Genomic DNA, 24,677 nt, shown 5'->3' with positions numbered 1-24,677 from the left:
TTTTTTTTATTTCCGCAGACTTTTTTTTTGGAAAGTTCAAAGTAAAGAGGAGCAGAAACCCCGTGAACTGAAGCAGAGGTTGAACATTGTGAACACGCGGGACCGCTGGGCATCTCGATGTCCTGGAGAGACGGAGCAGAAAGCTCACGGCTTCACTTCTAAAGTGTCTGCTTGTTTATTTCTCAGGTATTTTTTGCCCCGTGGGAATGTCGCTCAGTGGAAGAGCGCATGCTTTGCATGTATGAGGTCCCGGGTTCAATCCCCGGTGTCTCCAAACAAGTTAAATTTAAAATTTTGGATTCAACTGTGAGAATATCATCTGAGACTCGCCTCACATTCACACACAAGGAGAGACAAGAGTTTCTTCACCTCGCGAAAAACCGAACGCTCCGCACAGAATATAATTCAATGGGAGAGCGCCCACGGTGTTTCAATGGCTCCCATCTCATGGTTGAACAGCTTGCCCAGTGATGGATTATTTCCAGTTTCACAGATTGGGGGAAGCAGCGGACCGGCGTTCCGACCACAAAGAGGGAAGAATAGTCTGGATGTTGGGAGCTTCATCTTTTCCCAGAAAGTACTGAGCATCTGGAATGTATTCCCGGCTGGTGTGGTGCGTGCTGACCCTCTCTGGTGTGGTGGGTGCTGACTCTCTCTGGTGCGGTGGGTGCTGACCCTCTCTGGTGTGGTGGGTGCTGACTCTCTCTGGTCCGGTGGGCGCTGACTCTCTCTGGTCCGGTGGGTGCTGACCCTCTCTGGTGCGGTGGGTGCTGACTCTCTCTGGTGTGGTGGGTGCTGAACCTCTCCGGTGCGGTGGGTGCTGACCCTCTCTGGTGCGGTGGGTGCTGACCCTCTCTGGTGCGGTGGGTGCTGACTCTCTCTGGTCCGGTGGGCGCTGACTCTCTCTGGTCCGGTGGGTGCTGACCCTCTCTGGTGCGGCAGGTGCTGACTCTCTCTGGTGTGGTGGGTGCTGACCCTCTCCGGTGCGGTGGGTGCTGACCCTCTCCGGTGCGGTGGGTGCTGACTCTCTCTGGTCCGGTGGGTGCTGACCCTCTCTGGTGCGGTGGGTGCTGACCCTCTCTGGTGCAGTGGGTGCTGACTCTCTCTGGTGCGGTGGGTGCTGACTCTCTCTGGTGCGGTGGGTGCTGACCCTCTCTGGTGCAGTGGGTGCTGACTCTCTCTGGTGCGGTGGGTGCTGACTCTCTCTCCGCCTTTTTTCTGGATTTTTTTCTGGTTTGCAACCGCTCCCAGGAGATTCCATGTTCCCGGTGGGTGGGGCTGGTGGTGTGTGTCGGAAGTGTCCAGTCACGATGCTCCAGGCATGTAGGGCAGGATTGATGAACGAGCTGGTCATTTCCTGCCCGTCATGTCCGTCTGTAACCCCAGATCGTCAAGGTGTTTTTAGTGAAGTGATCTTTAAACACAAAATCCTCACCTGGGGCAAGTCCTGCGTCCGTCTGTAGTGAAATGAGATTCAATGCTGTCTGGGCCTCACCTTGTCCTCCTCCTTTTACATTATTATATTGTCCGCACACAGTGATATGTTTGGTTAAGATGAAAATACAAATTATCCGCTCTGGGCTCCTCCAGTCTCTCTGTGTTTCTCTCTCCTCCTAAACTGACTGACTGTCGGATAATAGTAACTGGTGTCCTCTCCATCCCGTTCTCAACACCCAGACACGACTACTTACTGAATAAATTCAACACTCACAGACAGTCCAGTGTCAGACAGTTACAGACGGTTTCTCTCCACCTTTCCTTACAGGACTGGCGAATGATGAATGCCCCGTCAGACCGGTTGATTTACAGTAAAAGGGACAGTGACCGTCTCACCAATAGCACTGGAGGTCTGTTCACAGACACAGAATCAGTCTTTCCCTTTCTATCAGTGTGTCTATATTACGCTCAGTAACAGTATCCCGCCTCCTTGTACAGCACGAGGGAGAGAGAAAGATAGACAGACAGAGAGAGACACACAGACAAACAGACACAGTATCAGTCTCACACTTCCCATCAGTGTGTCCGTTTCACACTCAGTAACAATATTCCACCTTCATGTACAGCGCTAGAGAGAGATAAAAACAGACAGGCACAGTATCAGAATTACACTTCCTATCAGTGTCTCTGTATCACTCTCAGTAACAGTATCTCAACTTCATATGCTGCACAAAAGAGAGAGAGAGAGAGAGACTGACCTGTAATGTCCTGTTTACACAGAGTAACAAATTGGAAAATATTTCATTCCAATTGCTATTCCAAGGTGGAGTGACAGAAGATGCAGTCTCATCTCTCACTGATATTATTTCAGAGACAGACACATTATTAATCCCACTCTCAGGGACAGTGTCACACATTTAACCTTCTCTTGCCTGTTGTCCCCTCTGCAATCTTGCAGCTCAGGGCCGTTCTGTATTACTCTCAGTGACCGAGAGTTTCACTCCGATTGAAATAAACTGGGACTGTTGCTGCCTGATATTAATCCTACACGGTCCCAGCAAATACACCGACTCCCACTTTCCTCCCCCGTTTCTCCAGGATTGGTTTGAGGAATCCTCCCTCCAGTTTCGGAGTCAAACGTTACTTTATCAGTAAGGGAGCCAAGAATGAACAGAACCCATTGGCTCATTCCACAGCCGCTCACTTTATCTCTGAAAGACTCTTTCCCATCAAAAGAGCCCGAGAGAAACAGCAGGGATGGAAACCTCGAGTTTAATAGTTGGAGATTGTAAAGTCAGTCTGGATTCCAGCGTTGGGCACTGGTGGAATCCCATCTGTTTCCCATTCTGGTGCCTGTTCCTGCACTGCCTGTGGAGCCCATTCCCTCTGACCTTTCCCCCAGACCCACTTCCTTTGCTCAGACAGGCGGGAATGGAGAGATCATGGCCCCCGGGGGAAGGGAGCAAAGAGCAGCCTCGTTACAGCAGCTCATCGCTCCGGGACCGTGTCCGCAGATGGGCTCAGAGATCGGCATTGAGTCCGGGGGAAGGGCAGGGGGAGTCCGGGGGCTGTTTGTAAGAGGCGGAGTGGATCAGGAACTGGTCCCGGAACATGGAGTGAGAGGGGGGAAGGGAGAGGTCATTCTCGGGCTGTGTGTGGACAGGGTGTGTCCAGGGGAAGGGAGAGAGAATGGGAAGAACCTGCTATTAAAACCATTGCTGCTTTCTCTCCCCAAACCAGGAGTGAATGGTCCTGGTTTAGTTCCAGTCTCACCCTGTTTATTGTTATTGGACAGTGAAGAGTGGAAACAGAGCCGGACAGTAAGGATGTGGGGAGTTATACAAAGAGCATCTATTGCAGGCACCAGGTGAGAAGTGTGAAGGACACAATTTAAACAGCGGCTGTTTGGTTTCGGTTGAACGGTTAGTCCCATGGAAGAGGAGATTAGAAACCTGACCTGGACAAAGGTCCCTGCCCCATCGGGTAGTCCCATTCATGGATCAGTGCAGGGGTTGGGTTGTGTCTGGATGTCACTAAATTGTTGTAAAACAGCCCAACACACCTGGTGTGCAGAAGCTGAGTGCTGCAGTGGAGTCAGACACTGACACTGTTTGTATCACCGGTTTTCATTTGTGGATATTCAAAATGATCATTAGAGATATTAAACTGATCACTTTTCCATTTTCAACCTCACCATTTCTTGAGTTACAAGAGATCATTTTCTTTCCACAGGCGAATCCTTGAATGATCCAGAATGAATGTGATGTTTCCTCCACCCGAGGCACAAGGAGGAGTGCAGCCAGCTCCTTCTCACACACAGGAGGTACATTATCACCCACAGAGCACAGAGACACAGACAGGTCATCAGTTCCACAGTCTCAGACAGTAGAAGTAGTCAGTCCCACACTGATCCCAAGTTCCAGAGACACAATTTCAATCCAACATTCAAACAGAGCGGGTGAGGCAGACACTGTTCCATTTGCCCCGAACTCAGTCCCGCTGACAGGTAGATACAAAAATCCCAGTCCAAAATCACACTCTCAGATTGAAAGGCACTGTGTCAATCTCACAATAGGGCAACACAGCTACGAATTAAATACCAGAGAGAAATCACACATGGTATCCGATTGAAAGGGACAGAATGAATCCCAATAATGTACCCGAGATTCCAATTGAATACTATCCCAGAACTCTCTCACACATGACTTTAATACATGAAATATCCATTCGAAAAGTGAACCATTTGCTACAAATTGCAAACAAATCCAAACCTCACGTACAGTATCGATTGAGAAATACTGAAATATTGTAAACCTGAGAAACAAATTAGATACCTGTTCAGAATGCACTCGCAGAATGAAATTTAAAGATACAGTATCAATTCTATTAGTGCAGACTGAGATACACATTATATACCAGTCCAAAAATCTCATACAATATTAGACTGAAAGATACAGTATCAATTGCATTTCTACAGACTGATCTACACATTACAAACCAATTCAAAAATGTCACCGTATCAGTTTGAAAGATTCATTATCATCCACAATCGTACTCACAGAGATGCAGATTTCATAGTGGTCCAAAAAGCACACAAATTATCTGATTAAAACCTCCAACATTAAATCTTAAAGTTCGTCCATATTTACAAATTAAATAAGGAGTAAAACTCTTCAAACATTAAGATATTAAAGCTGAAGTATTGAACGCAATAATGTAATCTGAGAGAATAATTATGTACAGATACAGAATGAAACTCACATTCAGATACAGTACCAGAGACACACAGACACAGAATGAATCCAACACTCACAGATACAGAAGGAATCCCAAACTCACATACAGTACTAGAGACTGACAGACACAGAGTTAATCCCACACTCTCATCAAGTACCACGGACTGATAGGTACAGTATGAATCCCACACTAACATGCAGTATGAGTAACTGCATATTTAGGATGAATTCAACTCCCACATACAGTACTGGGGACTGTATATACAGAATGAGTCCCACACTCACATGGAGAAACAGAGACTGACAGATACCGAAAGAATCCCACACTAACACACAGTATGAGAGACTGCCTATAAAGAATGAATCACAAACTCTCACACACACTGCTGACAAGACAGAGAATGAATCCCAAACTCACACACAGTATCAGTGAGTGACAGATGCAGAATGAATCCCACTCACACACAGTATCAGAAACTGACAGATGCAGAATGAATCCCACACTCACACACAGTACCAGAGACTGAGAGATACAGAATGAATCCCACGAAACTATCAGGGAATAAGCACAGACCAGGGATCAGGGCCTTTACCCAGTAAACCATCAGAGAATCAGCACAGACCAGGGATCAGGGCCTTTACCCAGTAAACTATCAGGGAATCAGCACAGACCGGGGATCAGGGCCTTTACCCAGTAAACTATCAGGGAATCAGCACAGACCGGGCATCAGGGCCTTTACCCAGTAAACTGTCAGGGAATCAGCACAGACCAGGGATCAGGGCCTTTACCCAGTAAACTATCAGGGAATCAGCACAGACCAGGGATCAGGGCCTTTACCCAGTAAACTATCAGGGAATCAGCACAGACCAGGGATCAGGGCCTTTACCCAGTAAACTATCAGAGAATCAGCACAGACCAGGGATCAGGGCCTTTCACCTGTCTGAGAGAACATTGTATCACAGATCGCTTGTGATAAACCTACACATTCTGATTTACAGCCGTGCATAACAGATGTTTGTAGCTGCGATGGCCGAGTGGTTAAGGCGTTGGACTCGAAATCCCCTGGGGATTTCCTGCGTACGTTCGAATCCTCCTCGCAGCGCTACTTCTTAAAGTTATGTTTACTGCTCAAATAACGATGAACTGGAGTTGACGAACCGCATTCCCTCTCTCAGAGAGACTCTCCAGCGCGGCTCATGCTTTTAATTCGGAGCCCAATGGTCTCTTGCAAAATTGCAAGACACGTGAAGGAATCTCTCCCAAGCTCCATCTTAAATTCTGCCCGTTCGCAGAACTTGACATTGATCCTATTTCTTCCTATACTTTGATCCCACCTTGTCTCTGTCTCATGACTCTCTATGTTTTTCCCTCATGGACTTCTCAGGCTTCGTTGAACGGCCACGGATGATCGAACCTGGAACACCGGCAGTGAAGGGTAAAGATGGAAAGACTGAGACGGGGGGAGTGGTGAGAGGGTGGATTTGGAATTCCTGAGCGACCGCACTGCGCATTTTCCAGATCTGCTTGGAGCACCGATCCCTTCAATTCATCACTTGCAGGGACAATTCGATTCGTGGTTTCTTTTCCCTGAGCTTGGCGAGATCTTAAAAATTGAAAGCGACCAATATCAAAGTGAACCTCGTCACCGACATGATCACAGATACAGAGCGGCCACACTCTGCTTCAGTGAGGGGAAAACCCAGAGCGGTTTCAAGGTTGAATGTAATTGGAAGCAAAGCTCGTTCAATGAAAGTGCAGGTCATTGAGGTGCCTTTAAAGTCCTGATTGTTTGAACTGAATTTCTTTCAAAAGCGCTTGAGATTCAGGTGGAGTGATTTGGGGACTCCTTTTCCCTCTTCGCAAAACTTTGAACCGCAGATCAAGATCCAAAGTCCAGGGCTAAATTAGGGTTTCTCCAGGGTATGAAACATCGAATCAAGAATTATACCCCGACCTCAACGAGCCCAGAAACAAGAACGTGTCACGGACACATTCCATGAGAGGGCTGTCTGAATGATGAAAAGGCATTTTTGAAAAGACCTCCTGATCAGTTCCGTGTTGGATCCTGAACAAAACACAGCACTGTGTGCTTCTCAAATTCACTAAACACCACGAATTACACAAAGGCACCGCTGGGAGTTGAACACAGGATCTTCTGTTTACTAGACAGGTGCTTTAACCAACTAAGCCACGGTGCCAATTCATGGTACTGTCTCTCACCTCCTCTCATTAATATCTATCAGCGACACGTCACATTCTGTTGTGGGTTCAGACTGTTTTATCTTTGTCCATTTCGCTTGCCCGTTTCCCTGTGAATCCCGATACTGACTGCGTTTCAAGCTGTGTTTATCTTTCTGTGTCCATCAGTGCTTTGATACACGAATGAATATGTGTGCTTGTGTTTGTTTGTTACTTTAAATAAATTAGGGATGGACAATTCTCGCTCTAACACTGAAGAACTAATTGAACAAATTTCACAGTGAAGTGTTGTTTATTGTGGTGCTGAAACTAAAAAAAATCGTAAAAGGTGCAAAGAGGGAAAACGAGAAAAACTTGTGAGTGAAATTAAGGACAACTTTCAAGGTTTTTACACGTATATTAAGAGAAAGAAGTGTGACTAAGAGTAATGTGGGCCCCTTAAAGACAGATGGAGGTGATATTGTAATTGAAAATCAGGAAATGGCAGACTTGCTAAATACTCACAGAAAAGCATGAGGATAATATACCAGAGACACGAGGAAAACTGAAAATAAATCAAGGGGATTCAGTACAAGTAAAATAATGGTAATGGAGAAAATAATTAGACTAAAGATAGACAAATCTCCAGGACCTGATGTTTACCATCCCAGGGGACGAAGGGGAATAGGTGAGGAAATTGGACATGCTTTAGTCATGATCGTTCAAAACTCTCTTGATTCAGGAATTGTTCCATGGATTGAAAAAATTCAAATGTCATTCCATTAATTAGGAAGGGCAGGAGAGATAAAACAGGAAATTATAGACCCATTAGTCTGACGTCTGTTGTGGGGAGGTTACCAGAATCTGTTATGAGGGAAAGAATGACTGAGCACTTGGATAAACATGAATTGATCAGAGAGAGCCAGCATGGATTTGTAAAGTGTAAGTCAAGTCCAACGAAAATAGTTGAACTTTTTGAAGATGTAACTAATGTGGTAAATGATGGAGTGTCGATGGGGGTTATGTGTATATTGACTTCCAGAGGCATTCGTTAAGGTTTAACATCAGAGACTGTTCTAATTTCTGTTGACATGTGGAATTCAAAGCAACCCAATGACATGGGGAGGGAGTTGGTTTGGAGGTAGGAGACAGAGAGTAGGGTTAATGGGTATGTACTCAAATTGACAGGATTTGATTAGTGGTGTCCCCCAGGGATCTGTATAAATGAGGCAGATAAAGGAATAGAGAGCGGGATATCCAGGTTTGTTGACGACACCAAGTTAGGAGGCACAGTGAGTAGTGTAGATGGGAGCATAAAGTTGTAAAAGGAAATTGATAGATTCAGTGAGTTGGTAAAACTGTGTCAGATGGAGTTTACATAGAATTACATCGAATGTACATCACAGAAACAGGCAATTCGGCCCAACTGGACTATACCGGTGTTTATGCTGCAGACGAGCCTCCTCCAACCCCTCTTCATCTAACCCTATGAGCAAACACGAATATTCCTTTCTCCTCCATGTGTTTATCTCACTTCACCGTAAATGCATCCATGATATTCGCCTTAACTACTCCTTGTGGGAGCGAGCTGCACATTCTAACGCCTCTCTGGATAAATATGTTTCTCTTGAATGCCAGATTGGATTTATTGATGACTATTATATTCATGGCCCTAAGTTCTGACGTCCCCACTCCCAAAAGTACAAACACCTTATCTACATCTGACCTATCAAACCCTTGCATAATCTTAAAGTCCTGTATCAGGTCACCCTCAGCCTTCTCTTTTCGATACAAAAGAGCCCCAGACTGTTCAAAGTTTCAATCTGGGGAAGTGTGAGGCCATCCACTTTGGCCCGAAGCAAGATAAATCAGAGTATTTTCGAAATGGTGAGAAGCCAGGAACTGTGGGTGAGCAGAGATACTTCGGGAAATCAGGAAGAGTTGGCAGACAGGTGCAAAAAATAATTAAAATGGCTAATGGAATATCGGCCTTTATCTCAAGGGAACTGGAATTCAAAAGGGTGGATGTTATGTTAGAATTCTATAAACTCTGCTAAGGCCACATTTAGAGTACGGCATTCAGTCCTGGGCACCAGACCTCAGGAAGGATATATTGGCCTTGCAGGAGGTGCAGCGCAGAAAGACCAGAATGATACCGGGGCTAAAATGGTTACATTGTGAGGGCAAGTTGTGTGGACAAGGTTTGTATTTCCTCGTGTATAGAGGATTAAGTGGTGATGTAATTCAGGTGTTGAAGGTGATTCAATGATCCAATGGTGGGTGTGTGAGTTGGTGCTGAATCGGTCCCCTTCAGTGAAGAGAGGGTCAGCGGGCGCCTGACAGACACGGCTCGGAACGGGACTCGCTTCTCTCCGGCGGCAGCGGCTGGTTTAGAGAGATCTCTCTGTCTGCTGCTGTTACTCCGCCTCCCGCACTCTGGGAGAACCGCGGAGGTCGGTCCTCATTTTTCTCTTATGGATCCGGCTCCATCCGTTTACTGTTGACGGGAGTGCGTCTGATACCAAGTCAGTCAGAAGCGGGTGCAAATCACAACATAGGCACAGGCCCAAGGACTGGGGACTGGTTTGATATTGGGTCCTTTTTAAGGGACCGGCTGTAGAATGTTTGTATAATAATAATGATCAGAATTAACTTTGATACAATGAAGTTTTTTTCAGTTATTTCCCATTTCCACCCTCACCAGTTTTATACAGTAACAGGTAACAATGTTTGAGGGATGTGATGTCCAGTGTTGGTGGAATCAGTGTAATTTAACTTGATACATTGAAGAATCTCTTGTCTATCCCAGGCTCTTACCTTTGGTTTGGACCCTCACCTGGTTTAAAATTGGTCACTCAATGATATAAATAAACCAGTAACAATCCCGAAACCTCAGCGGGGATATTTGTTCCGATACTTAATGACGGTCCCAATTTCCACTGAAATTCTCAATCTGCAAATCCCAGAGGCTGTTTCGGGTTTGACAAACTGTGAAACAGATTGTTTTAAAAGCCGGAAAGAGGGAAAAACTGGTGGTTGATATGAAGTGTTATACATTATCTATTTCTGTTTCAGATTTACAATTTCTCTTTGTGTGTACTGACAGCAGAGGCTATAACGGAGCCCAGTGACTGGGTAACGAGCTGCACTGAGTCATTGGCCTGTGTTACAGACCGGCTCGTTGGACCTGCTCATTTCGTGAACTCGCTGGTGTCTCAGCACGTGTGATGACTGAGTGAATCCCTTCCCATGCACGGAGCAGGTGAACAGTCTCTTAACCAATGGGCATGCGTTGATGTGTCAGCAGTTCATTTCTGCTTTTAAGCTCTTCTCACAGTCACTGCATTAAAAGGTGACTCAATAGTGTGAACAAGTTAATGTTTCAGAAGGTGGGATGATCGAGTGAATCTCTTCCCACACACGGAGCAGGTGAAAAGTCTCTCCCCAGTGTGAGTGCGTCGATGTCTCAGCAGTTCGTTTCTGATTTTAAATCTCTTCCCACAGTCAGAACATTTAAAGGTCACTCAGTGTGAACTCGCTGGTGTTTCAGCAGGGTGGATGACCAAGTGAATCCCTTCCCACACACTGAGCAGGTGAACGGCCCCTCCCCAGTGTGAGTGCGTTGGTGTGTCAGCAGATTAAATTTGCTTTTAAACCTCTTCTCACAGTCAGAACATTTAAAAGATCTCTCATCAGTGTGAAGTCGCTGGTGTCTCAGCAGGTTGGATGACTGAGTGAATCCCTTCCCACACACGGAGCAGGTGAACGGCCTCTCCCCAGTGTGAACTCGCTGGTGTTTCAGCAGGCTCGATGAATCAGCGAATCCCTTCCCACACACGGAGCAGGAGAACGGCCTCTCCCCAGTGTGAACTCGCTGGTGTTTCAGCAGGTTCGATGAATGAGCGAATCCCTTCCCACACACGGAGCAGGTGAACGGCCTCTCCCCAGTGTGAACTCGCTGGTGTGACAGAAAGTGTGATGACTGAGTGAATCCATTCCCACACACGGAGCAGGTGAACGGCCTCTCCCCAGTTTGAATGCGTTGGTGTTTCAGCAGTTCAATTTTGCTTTTAAAGCTCTTCTCACAGTCAGAACATTTAAAAGGTCTCTCATCAGTGTGAACTCGCTGGTGTGTCAGCAGGTTGGATGACTGAGTGAATCCCTTCCCACACATGGAGCAGGAGAACGGCCTCTCCCCATTGTGAACTCGCTGGTGTGTCAGCAAGGTGGATGAATGAGCGAATCCCTTCCCACACACTGAGCAAGTGAACGGCCTCTTCCCAATGTGAACTCGCTGGTGTGACAGAAAGTGTGATGACTGAGTGAATCCCTTCCCACACACAGAGCAGGTGAACGGCCTCTCCCCATTGTGAACTCGCTGGTGTGTCAGCAGGTTGAATGACTGAGTGAATCCCTTCCCACACACGGAGCAGGTGAACGGCCTCTCCCCAGTGTGACTGCGTCGATGAGTTTCCAGCTCTGAAGGGTAATTGAATCCCTTCCCACAGTCCCCACATTTCCACGGTTTCTCCGTGGTCCGTGTGTCCTTGTGTCTCTCCAGGTTGGACGATCAGTTGAAGCCTCGTCCACACACAGAACACGTGGACGGTTTCTCCCCGCTGTGAATGGTGCGATGTTTTTTCTGGCTGTGTAACTGGTGAAAGCTCTTTCCACAGTCAGTGCACTGGAACACTCTCACTTGGGTGTGTGTGTCTCGGTGCTTTTCCACTCACACTGATGTTTGAAATCTTCTCCCACAGATAGAACAGACAAACATTTCTCCTTCCACATTCAAAGGCCGACGATATTCAGGTCCTGATGAATCGAGTGACTCTGTCAGATCTTGACGTGATCTTTGGTTTGAGTTTCCCTCTGTAAATCCTCCCCTGTAAAAGGAGTTTATAAAAGTTATGACTGGAAGTACAGGATGGAAATTCAGATCAGATAACTCTACTTTCTATGGAACATTATTTCCTCTCTCATTCCTCAAAGCTGAAAATCCCCTGTCCCACACACTCTCCCTCCTCCCTGTGCTGAAATCCAAACCCATCGCATCATCTTTCAGTGGCCCGAAACCGTGAGTGAAAGGGTGAGAGAGTGTGAGAGAGTGAGTGTGAGAGAGAGTGTGAGAGAGAGACAGTGTGAGAGAGAGAGAGTGAGTACAGCAGTGGGCTCGGTGTGGAGAATGAAGTGGGGCAGGTGGAGCATCTTTCAGTGGGGCAGCAGTGATCATAATCTCATTCGGTTTAGAACAGTTATGGAAAAGGACAGGGGACAGTCAAATGTGAAAATTCTTAACTGGATGAGGGCGAATTTCATGAGTGAAAAAGGGATCTTGTCCGTGTGGATTGGATTCAAAAATTGTCAGGCAGAACAGTAATTGAACAGTGGGAGGCCTTCAAGGAGGAGTTGGTTTGGGTGCAGAGTAGACAGATTCCCATGAGGAGGAAAGGAACAGCATCCAAAGCAAGAGCTCCCTGGATGACTGAAGGTATGGAGATCACCATTTCTCCTTCATTTACAGACGCTCCCTGACCGATAACCATTTCTCCTTCATTTACAGACGCTCCCTGACCGATCACCATTTCTCCTTCATTTACAGACGCTCCCTGATTCGATGAGTCACGAGGTTTGACGCTGACACTGCGCATGCTCGGAGGCCGCGGGCCGTGTGTTGAGTTTCGGGTCTGATCTAAACCGGAGCCCCCGGAGTGTGGAGAGAGAGAGGAGAATGTTCACTGTTTGATATTCGGGCCCGGGGCCGCACTCGGGGTTTGTGAAGCCCCCGCCCCCTCCCCCGGGGTTTATTAACCCGCTCCCCCCGCCCATCTCTCACCTGTTGCCGACACGATCTCGGCCTCACTCCCCGCCCGCCGCGCATGCTCAGCTCACACTGCCCGGGTGATTGACGGGAGCTCCGGACCAATAGGAAGAGCGGAGAGGGGCTGGAGGACCGAGCGGGCGGTTGGTCCTCCAACCAATGGGAGCGGGTGAGGGGCGGGACTTGCGGCACCGAGTGGGCGGGGCTGAGCCCGGATCTCCCTCATTGGCTGAAACTCTGCATCAATTTTAAACCTGATTGATGTCAAACTCGAGGGAAAAACTGGACTTTAATAAAGGACAAAGAGGAGGGAATATTGGAGGGAATAACACAGTGTAGGGATAAAATGGATTAATTCAGGACAGACAGCAGGGAATATTGGAGGGAATAACACAGTGTAGGGATAAAATGGATTAATTCAGGACAGACAGCAGGGAATATTGGAGGGAATAACACAGTGTAGGGATAAAATGGATTAATTCAGGACAGACAGCAGGGATTATTGGAGGGAATAACACAGTGTAGGGATAAAATGGATTAATTCAGGACAGACAGCAGGGAATATTGGAGGAAATAACACAGTGTAGGGATAAAATGGATTAATTCAGGACAGACAGCAGGGAATATTGGAGGAAATAACACAGTGTAGGGATAAAATGGATTAATTCAGGACAGACAGCAGGGAATATTGGAGGAAATAACACAGTGTAGGGATAAAATGGATTAATTCAGGACAGACAGCAGGGATTATTGGAGGGAATAACACAGTGTAGGGATAAAATGGATTAATTCAGGACAGACAGCAGGGAATATTGGAGGGAATAACACAGTGTCGGGATAAAATGGATTAATTCAGGACAGACAGCAGGGATTATTGGAGGGAATAACACAGTGTAGGGATAAAATGGATTAATTCAGGACAGACAGCAGGGAATATTGGAGGGAATAACACAGTGTAGGGATAAAATGGATTAATTCAGGACAGACAGCAGGGATTATTGGAGGGAATAACACAGTGTAGGGATAAAATGGATTAATTCAGGACAGACAGCAGGGAATATTGGAGGGAATAACACAGTGTAGGGATAAAATGGATTAATTCAGGACAGACAGCAGGGATTATTGGAGGAAATAACACAGTGTAGGGATAAAATGGATTAATTCAGGACAGACAGCAGGGATTATTGGAGGAAATAACACAGTGTAGGGATAAAATGGATTAATTCAGGACAGACAGCAGGGATTATTGGAGGGAATAACACAGTGTAGGGATAAAATGGATTAATTCAGGACAGACAGCAGGGATTATTGGAGGAAATAACACAGTGTAGGATAAAATGGATTAATTCAGGACAGACAGCAGGGATTATTGGAGGGAATAACACAGTGTAGGGATAAAATGGATTAATTCAGGACAGACAGCAGGGATTATTGGAGGGAATAACACAGTGTAGGGATAAAATGGATTAATTCAGGACAGACAGCAGGGATTATTGGAGGAAATAACACAGTGTAGGATAAAATGGATTAATTCAGGACAGACAGCAGGGATTATTGGAGGGAATAACACAGTGTAGGGATAAAATGGATTAATTCAGGACAGACAGCAGGGATTATTGGAGGAAATAACACAGTGTAGGGATAAAATGGATTAATTCAGGACAGACAGCAGGGATTATTGGAGGGAATAACACAGTGTAGGGATAAAATGGATTAATTCAGGACAGACAGCAGGGATTATTGGAGGGAATAACACAGTGTAGGGATAAAATGGATTAATTCAGGACAGACAGCAGGGATTATTGGAGGAAATAACACAGTGTAGGATAAAATGGATTAATTCAGGACAGACAGCAGGGATTATTGGAGGAAATAACACAGTGTAGGGATAAAATGGATTAATTCAGGACAGACAGCAGGGATTATTGGAGGAAATAACACAGTGTAGGGATAAAATGGATTAATTCAGGACAGACAGCAGGGAATATTGGAGGAAATAACACAGTGTAGGGATAAAATGGATTAATTCAGGACAGACAGCAGGGAATATTGGAGGGAATAACACAGTGTAGGGATAAAATGGATTAATTCAGGACAGACAGCAGGGAATATTGGAGGAAATAACACAGTGTAGGGATAAAATGGATTAATTCAGGACAGACAGCAGGGATTATTGGAGGGAATAACACAGTGTAGGGATAAAATGGATTAATTCAGGACAGACAGCAGGGAATATTGGAGGAAATAACACAGTGTAGGGATAAAATGGATTAATTCAGGACAGACAGCAGGGAATATTGGAGGGAATAACACAGTGTAGGGATAAAATGGATTAATTCAGGACAGACAGCAGGGATTATTGGAGGGAATAACACAGTGTAGGGATAAAATGGATTAATTCAGGACAGACAGCAGGGAATATTGGAGGGAATAACACAGTGTAGGGATAAAATGGATTAATTCAGGACAGACAGCAGGGATTATTGGAGGGAATAACACAGTGTAGGGATAAAATGGATTAATTCAGGACAGACAGCAGGGATTATTGGAGGAAATAACACAGTGTAGGGATAAAATGGATTAATTCAGGACAGACAGCAGGGAATATTGGAGGAAATAACACAGTGTAGGGATAAAATGGATAATTCAGGACAGACAGCAGGGAATATTGGAGGAAATAACACAGTGTAGGGATAAAATGGATTAATTCAGGACAGACAGCAGGGAATATTGGAGGAAATAACACAGTGTAGGGATAAAATGGATTAATTCAGGACAGACAGCAGGGATTATTGGAGGAAATAACACAGTGTAGGGATAAAATGGATTAATTCAGGACAGACAGCAGGGATTATTGGAGGAAATAACACAGTGTAGGGATAAAATGGATTAATTCAGGACAGACAGCAGGGATTATTGGAGGGAATAACACAGTGTAGGGATAAAATGGATTAATTCAGGACAGACAGCAGGGATTATTGGAGGGAATAACACAGTGTAGGGATAAAATGGATTAATTCAGGACAGACAGCAGGGATTATTGGAGGAAATAACACAGTGTAGGGATAAAATGGATTAATTCAGGACAGACAGCAGGGAATATTGGAGGAAATAACACAGTGTAGGGATAAAATGGATAATTCAGGACAGACAGCAGGGAATATTGGAGGAAATAACACAGTGTAGGGATAAAATGGATTAATTCAGGACAGACAGCAGGGAATATTGGAGGAAATAACACAGTGTAGGGATAAAATGGATTAATTCAGGACAGACAGCAGGGATTATTGGAGGAAATAACACAGTATGGGGATAAAATGGATTAATTCAGGACAGACAGCAGGGATTATTGGAGGAAATAACACAGTATGGGGATAAAATGGATTAATTCAGGACAGACAGCAGGGATTATTGGAGGAAATAACACAGTATGGGGATAAAATGGATTAATTCAGGACAGACAGCAGGGATTATTGGAGGAAATAACACAGTATGGGGATAAAATGGATTAATTCAGGACAGACAGCAGGGATTATTGGAGGGAATAACACAGTGTAGGGATAAAATGGATTAATTCAGGACAGACAGCAGGGATTATTGGAGGAAATAACACAGTGTAGGGATAAAATGGATTAATTCAGGACAGACAGCAGGGATTATTGGAGGGAATAACACAGTGTAGGGATAAAATGGATTAATTCAGGACAGACAGCAGGGATTATTGGAGGAAATAACACAGTGTTGGGATAAAATGGATTAATTCAGGACAGACAGCAGGGAATATTGGAGGAAATAACACAGTGTAGGGATAAAATGGATAATTCAGGACAGACAGCAGGGAATATTGGAGGAAATAACACAGTGTAGGGATAAAATGGATTAATTCAGGACAGACAGCAGGGAATATTGGAGGAAATAACACAGTGTAGGGATAAAATGGATTAATTCAGGACAGACAGCAGGGAATATTGGAGGAAATAACACAGTGTAGGGATAAAATGGATTAATTCAGGACAGACAGCAGGGAATATTGGAGGAAATAACACAGTGTAGGGATAAAATGGATTAATTCAGGACAGACAGCAGGGAATATTGGAGGAAATAACACAGTGTAGGGATAAAATGGATAATTCAGGACAGACAGCAGGGAATATTGGAGGAAATAACACAGTGTAGGGATAAAATGGATTAATTCAGGACAGACAGCAGGGAATATTGGAGGAAATAACACAGTGTAGGGATAAAATGGATTAATTCAGGACAGACAGCAGGGAATATTGGAGGAAATAACACAGTGTCGGGATAAAATGGATTAATTCAGGACAGACAGCAGGGATTATTGGAGGAAATAACACAGTGTCGGGATAAAATGGATTAATTCAGGACAGACAGCAGGGATTATTGGAGGAAATAACACAGTGTAGGGATAAAATGGATTAATTCAGGACAGACAGCAGGGAATATTGGAGGAAATAACACAGTGTAGGGATAAAATGGATTAATTCAGGACAGACAGCAGGGATTATTGGAGGAAATAACACAGTGCAGGGATAAAATGGATTAATTCAGGACAGACAGCAGGGATTATTGGAGGAAATAACACAGTGTAGGGATAAAATGGATTAATTCAGGACAGACAGCAGGGATTATTGGAGGAAATAACACAGTGTAGGGATAAAATGGATTAATTCAGGACAGACAGCAGGGAATATTGGAGGAAATAACACAGTGTAGGGATAAAATGGATTAATTCAGGACAGACAGCAGGGATTATTGGAGGAAATAACACAGTGTAGGGATAAAATGGATTAATTCAGGACAGACAGCAGGGAATATTGGAGGAAATAACACAGTGTAGGGATAAAATGGATTAATTCAGGACAGACAGCAGGGATTATTGGAGGAAATAACACAGTGTAGGGATAAAATGGATTAATTCAGGACAGACAGCAGGGAATATTGGAGGAAATAACACAGTGTAGGGATAAAATGGATTAATTCAGGACAGACAGCAGGGATTATTGGAGGAAATAACACAGTGTAGGGATAAAATGGATTAATTCAGGACAGACAGCAGGGAATATTGGAGGAAATAACACAGTGTAGGGATAAAATGGATTAATTCAGGACAGACAGCAGGGAATATTGGAGGAAATAACACAGTGTAGGGATAAAATGGATTAATTCAGGACAGACAGCAGGGATTATTGGAGGAAATAACACAGTGTAGGGATAAAATGGATTAATTCAGGACAGACAGCAGGGATTATTGGAGGAAATAACACAGTGTAGGGATAAAATGGATTAATTCAGGACAGACAGCAGGGAATATTGGAGGGAATAACACAGTGTAGGGATAAAATGGATTAATTCAGGACAGACAGCAGGGATTATTGGAGGAAATAACACAGTGTAGGGATAAAATGGATTAATTCAGGACAGACAGCAGGGATTATTGGAGGAAATAACACAGTGTAGGGATAAAATGGATTAATTCAGGACAGACAGCAGGGATTATTGGAGGAAATAACACAGTGTAGGGATAAAATGGATTAATTCAGGACAGACAGCAGGGATTATTAGAGGAAATAACACAGTGTAGGGATAAAATGGATTAATTCAGGACAGACAGCAGGGATTATTAGAGGAAATAACACAGTGTAGGGATAAAATGGATTAATTCAGGACAGACAGCAGGGATTATTAGAGGAAATAACACAGTGTAGGGATAAAATGCAATGGATGTTGTGAAGATGGATTGTTAAAAAGTGTTTGATAAGATGCCGGACAGGAGGCTTGTTGATCAGATTAAAGCTCACGGTATTACAGGGAGTGGGTCAGTGTGGATGGGAAGTTTGATAAAGGGCAGAGTATTGATTAATGGATGTTTTTCAGACTGTGGGGATGTAAACAGTGGTGTCCCCCAGGGGCAGTGTTGGGGCCATTGCTCTTCTCAATATGGAGCAATGACCTGGGCTTGGGTACAAGGGCATCAGATCAACAGTTCCTGACAGCATCAAGATAGGGAGAATTAAGAACTGTGAAGAGGAATGTTAGCAAATTCAGTGTGACATCGGAACATTAGGAACAGGAGTAGGCCATTCAGCCCCTCGATCCTGTTCCACCATTCAGTGAGATTGGTGTCAGTGACTGTGGGATTGGTTTATATCAGACAGGAGGAGATTGGTGTCAGTGACTGTGGGATTGGTTTATATCAGAGTGGATGAGATTGGTGTCAGTGACTTGTTTCAGGAACTGGAATTAACCATTTAGCCCCTGAAGCCCACTCCGCCGTTCAATTGGATCAGGACTAATCTGTACCACAACTCCATTTGCTCTTCTTTGCTTCATATCCCTTTCAACCCTCACACAACACAAATCTATCGATCTCAATATTGAAAATTTTAATTACCCCCAGCATCCACAGCCTTTTGGGGAGTTGAGCTTGAGATTTCCACCACCCTTTGTGTGAAAAATTGCCATCTTATTTTGCTCGTAAATGACCGAGCTCGAATCTTAAGATTATCAAGAAGGTGGCAGATGCAGTATAATGTGGGGAAATGTGAAATTATTCACTTTGGTCGGAAGAATAGAAAAGCAGAATATTTTTTGAACAGGTGAGAGACCATGAAATGTTGGTGTTCAGAGGGATTTGTGTGTCCTTGTACACGGATCACAGAAAGTTAATATGCAGGTGCAGCAAACAATTAGTAAAGCAAATCGTATGTTGGCCTTTATTGCAAGTGGGTTGGAGAATAAGAGTAAGGGAGCCTTGCTGCAATTATATCGGGCTTTGGTGAGACCACACCTGGAGTACTGTGTACAGTTTTGGTCTCCTTACCTGAGGAAGGATATACTTGCCTTAGAGGGGGTGCAACAAAGGTTCACTAGATTGATTCCTGGGATGAGAGGGTTCTTGTATGAGGAGAGATTGAGCAGAATGGCCCTATATTCTCTGGAGTTTAGAAGAATGAGAGGTGATCTCATTGAAAAGTCTAAAATTCTTGGAGGGCTTGACAGGATAGATGCTGAGAGGCTGTTTCTCCTTGCTGGAGAGTCCAGAACTAAGGGGCATAGTCTCAGGATAAGGGATCAGCCATTTAGGACTGAGATGAAGAAAAAATTATTCATTCAGAGGATTGTGAATATTTGGAATTCTCCACCTCAGAGGGCTGTGGATGCTCCGTCATTGAGTATATTCAAGAATGAGATCGAGAGATTTTTGGACACCAAGGGAATCAAGGAATCAGGCAGGAAAGTGGAGTTAAGGTCGAAGATCAGCCATGTTCTGACTGAATGGCAGAGCAGCCTCGAGGGGCCGTATGGCCCACTCCTGCTCCTATTTCTTATGACTCTTGTTCTGGATTCCCCTCCAGAAGAAATCATTTCTCTGTATCTACCTTATTGAATCCCTTTATTATTTTAAACACCTCGATGAGGTCACATCTCAATGTTCTAAACTTATGGGAATAAAAACCAAGTTTATGCCACCTATCCTCATAATTTAACCCTTTTAACCCCGGCATCATTCTGGTGAATCTGCACTGTACCTTTTCTAAGGCCGATTTATCTCTCCCTCGGTTCGGTGCCCAGTTCTCCAGGTGGGGTCTGACCAAGGTTCATTACAACTGAAGCATCACTTCTGTATTCCAACCCCACTCAAGATAAAGGTCAACATTCAATTAGACTTGTTGATTATTGTCAAGATTTGTAAGGTATTTGCAAAGGATTCGAGGGGATCTCAGAGTTGGGATTTTTCTTTATTCTGTCCACTCAAGGAGTTTGATAACAGACTTACTCCTTTGAATTTAGTGCTGGATTATTGGGCCGTGATGTGTTTACTTGTTTGTATTTTGTTAAATACATTTGCTGAGTGTATTTAAATTTAAGACGAGATTCCCAGGCCTGATGCTCTATTCACACATCGAAGGTGAGAGAGATGCTGTGGGACACACGATAAGTCCAGTAGCTGAAAGTGATTCACAGACTGGGTTTTGTGTTTAGTGATCCCGGGTACATTACTGATACCTTCCCTGGATCCCAAGGCTGGGAGAGGCACTCGGGAAGGACCGGGGAGCTGGGACTTGGCCATGAGAGTAATTGAAGGTATGAGAACTGAAATAATCTGCAGTGAGAAAGGAGAAAAGGCAAAATAATCGGTAATGAGGACATCAATTAGTCTCTTATCTTGAATTCATCAAGTAATTGACCCATTCTGTTTGAAACAAAGTTGATTTATTTGACATCGATCCAGAATATTGAATTTCAGCCCAGTTATAGCGGTTATTAACATCAGCAGAAACAAATCCCAACTTCCAGAATGAGGTTCTGCTGCTGAAACCCTCATCCGTGCCTTTGTTTACCTCCAGACTCGACTATTCCAATGCTCTCCAGGCCCGGCCTTCCACATTACACCCTCCGTAAACTTGAACCCACAATCTCCAGATCAATAATCAGTCCCATTATTCATTGTGTCACTGGCCCAGGCTGTGGAGAACACGGAGCAGCTCCCACTCCCACAGCACTGCGGTATGAGCAGGTACCGAGTCAGCCTCAGTCATGAGCACTGGAATCCACGAGTCCGGGTGTGTCAAAGGTGCACGGTGAACAATCACCAAAGTGAAACATTTTTGCCGCTTCCCTTCGGTACCTCAGCTGGTCGAGCGACAAGACTGTCGTGGAAAATAAGACAAAGTCATCCTTCCGTCATTTGTTCAATTCCTGCTCGAAGGAGAACGCGTGATTTTGCAATAAGCAGCAATTAGTTCAAGGTCGCTCTCTGAACTTTACAGGCACCTCACAGATTAACATGTTGCCATGAAGGCACAGGACGTCTCTTTTCCTTTCTCAAACCTGAAAACTTTCTGTGTCTGCCCAAACAAGGCTGCTCTGCCTCTGCTCACCAGCAGGGAGCGCTTTTGAGCAGCAATACTTCAAAACACTCAGCTCTCGCTTTCAGGCAAAAGAAGTCTTCGATCAGCACCGGACTCCACGAGTCTGAACGTGTCAACAGGCGCACGGTGAACAATCACCAAAGACAGCACTGTTTATCACTTCCCTTCGATAGCTCAGCTGGTAGAGCGGAGGACTGTAGTGAATAAAACAAAATAAAGTCATCCTTAGGTCGCTGGTTCAATTCCGGCTCGAAGGAGTGAGTGTGATTTTGGAACAAGCAGCAATTACCTCAAGGTCACTCTCTGAACTTCACAGGCAGCTCACAGATTAACATGTTGCCACTCAGGCACAGGACACCTCTTCTCCTTTCCAAAACCGAAAAGCTTTCTGTGTCTGCCCGAGCACGGCTGTTTCACTCGAGCATTTCCCTCTGCTCACCAGCAGGGAGTGCCTTTGAGCAGCAACACTTCAAATCGCCCTCAATTTCAGGCAAAATGGTCTTCGATCAGTCAGTCAGTCAGGGCTCTCGCTGCTCCTCGAGCTCGGGCGGCTGTTGCTTTCCGGTGACCTCGTCTTCCTTCCGCAGGCTCGGGCTCTTCTCAGCATCATTCATGATTACTGTGGCTTCCCGTTCTGCTGTTCCTCACTTGCTGATGCTCGATACCGCCGATTGGAGCAAAGTATTTAATATATTCAGGGAGCGGCAACCCAAGGCAAGATTTCTCTGATGGTCTTCGAGCAGCTTGAAGGCGAGTGAGAGGCAGGAACTGTGAGGGGTGATTTACAAACAGCAAACGAGGAATTAGCTCAACTGGTGGAGCGCTCACTTGGCCTGTGAGAAGTAGCGGGATCGTTGATTATATTCTCCACTCACCGTTTGTCTTGGTGCAATTATACAGAAACAAGAGTGTTGTCAGTGAGTCCATCGCCCATGGACTTCCTAAACTTCACTGTGTGTTTGGGTACAGAGAGATCAAGGGGCAGCAAATCTTTTGATGTGCTGCAGTAAGCAAAAGTTCTTGATTTTGCTATGCAGCAAAGATGGAAAGATGAGGTGAGAGATGGAAAAAAAGCTTCGTAATCCTTGATGCCTTCTCTGAAGATTGAATTCAAGCCCTTCAGATTATGACACTGATGCACTGCTTGCTGCACTGAGAAGGCACTTACCAGGTATGGAGCCAGGCAGCACCACCAAATAGGACAGCTTGCAAGGTATTGAATGCCATAAAACTTTGCATTAAAAAAATCCAAGCCAGGTAGGAATCGAACCTAATGCGTTATCCATTGCACCACTGGCCCAGATTATAACAAATTAGTAGCAGTGGGAGGCAGTGGGCATGGCGGAGGTACTAAATAAATACATTGCATCTGTCTTTCCCAAGGAAGAAGACGCTGCCAGAGTGTCAGTGAAGGAAGATGTTGTCGAGATACTGGATTGGCTAAAAATTTATAAAGAGGAGGTACTGGAAAGGCTAGCTGCACTTAAAGTAGATCCGTCATCTGGTCCGGATGGGATGCATCCTCGGTTGCTGAGGGAAGTAACGGTGGAAATTGCAGAGGTACTGGCAAAAAACCTCCAAACATCCTTAGATATGGGGGTGATGCCAGAGGACTGGAGAATTGCAAATGTTACACCCCTGTTCAAGAAAGGGTGAAAGAAAAAATCCAGCAACTACTGACCAGTCAATTTAACCTCGGTAGTGGAGAAAGTTCGAGCAACGATAATCCGGGACAGAATTAGCAGTCAATTGGACAAGGATTAGGGAAAGCCAGCACGGATTTGTTAAAGGCAAATCGTGTTTAATTAAATTGATACAGTTTTTTGATGAGGTAACAGAGAGTAGATGAGGGCAATGCAGTTAATGTGGTGTGTATGGACTTCGAAAAGGCGTCAGATAAAGTGCCGCATAATGGGTTTGTCATCAAGATTGAAGCCCATGGAATAAAAGGGGCAGTAGCAGCATGGATACAGAATTGGCTAAATAACAGGAAACAGAGTGCAGTGGTGGACGGTTGTTTTTCGGAATGGAGGGAGGTGTACAGTGGTGTTCCCCAGGGGTCGGTGCTGGGACCACTGCTTTCCTTGATGTACATTAATGACTTGGACTTGGGGATACAGGGCACAATTTCCAAATTCTTGCTACCAAAATGTTCCACTTCACTGTCATCTGCATTAAAATTCATCGGCCAATTATACACCCATTTTGCAAGTTTATTAATGTATTTTGTATTTGGTCGCAATCTTCATCAATATTATCCAAACTCCACCCCACCCCGCCAATCTGGTGTCATCTGTAAATTTTGAAATTGTACTTCCGATTCCCGAGTCCAATTCATTGATGTGAATTGTGAACAGTGGTCCCAGAACCAATCCTTGTGGAGCCCCACTTTCCACCTTATACAGTGTGAGTCGCTACAATTAACCCCACTCTCTGTTTTAGAGCAGTGGTCAAGAGAAACTTCTTTACATCGGGAGTAGGCAGTCTGTCGAATTCACTTCCACGGTTAGTGTTTGGGGCACACAGTTCTGTAATGACAAGTGGTCCTCATGTTTTTATCCAAGACAGGCCTCAGCCCAGTCATTTACTCTAAATGTTGGTGCAATAGTTCAAGCTCAGAGGTGCCAGGTATCGGGAGCAGCAGTAGCTGTAAATAAAATCTAAATGTAAGTAAATACCAATATAGTTCATCTTCATCTATTTCTAGTTTAATAACTTTTGCTGAATGTGGCCCAGGCCAAGTGCCAGGATATCGGGTCAGGTTCACCACAGGAAATGAGTTTGACATCCCTGAGATAGACAATGTGAACCGGATTACCCTCATCCACTAACCCAGCAACTTCTTCAAAAAACTCAAGCAAGTTTGTCAGACACCATTTTCTTTCCCAGAAGCCGTGTTGAGTATCTCGAATGGCTCCCTCTCTTTCCCCGTGATCATAAACAGCATCTCTTAGGATCCCTTCAAGCATCTTCCCTCTGATCGAGGTCACACTGATGGGCCTGTCATTCCCCGGCTCTGATTTGTCCCCTTTAATGAAAATGGGAACTATGTGAGCTGCCTTCCAATCTCAGGGGACAATCCCTGACTCTATTGAGCTGTTGAAGATACA

The 24,677-nt window shown here is 44.8% G+C and overlaps 4 non-coding genes across 4 annotated transcripts; 3 read left to right on the top strand and 1 right to left on the bottom strand.

Moving 5' to 3' along the window:
* The first annotated feature begins 202 nt into the window (after positions 1-202).
* On the top strand, positions 203-274 carry trnaa-ugc (transfer RNA alanine (anticodon UGC)). Its single transcript has one exon. It is a non-coding gene; the product is annotated as a tRNA-Ala (tRNA).
* A 5,420-nt stretch (positions 275-5,694) lies between these two features.
* On the top strand, positions 5,695-5,776 carry trnas-cga (transfer RNA serine (anticodon CGA)). Its single transcript has one exon. It is a non-coding gene; the product is annotated as a tRNA-Ser (tRNA).
* Positions 5,777-6,798: 1,022 nt separating this feature from the next.
* On the bottom strand, positions 6,799-6,872 carry trnat-agu (transfer RNA threonine (anticodon AGU)). Its single transcript has one exon. It is a non-coding gene; the product is annotated as a tRNA-Thr (tRNA).
* A 14,858-nt stretch (positions 6,873-21,730) lies between these two features.
* On the top strand, positions 21,731-21,824 carry trnay-gua (transfer RNA tyrosine (anticodon GUA)). The gene is made up of 2 exons: positions 21,731-21,767; positions 21,789-21,824. It is a non-coding gene; the product is annotated as a tRNA-Tyr (tRNA).
* The last annotated feature ends 2,853 nt before the right edge of the window (positions 21,825-24,677 follow it).

Source organism: Heptranchias perlo, unplaced genomic scaffold (genome assembly GCF_035084215.1).
Source record: "Heptranchias perlo isolate sHepPer1 unplaced genomic scaffold, sHepPer1.hap1 HAP1_SCAFFOLD_304, whole genome shotgun sequence".
Classification (NCBI taxonomy): domain Eukaryota; kingdom Metazoa; phylum Chordata; class Chondrichthyes; order Hexanchiformes; family Hexanchidae; genus Heptranchias; species Heptranchias perlo.
The sequence above is the reverse complement of the archived record's forward strand: the minus strand, read 5'-3'. Positions and strand labels throughout refer to the sequence as shown.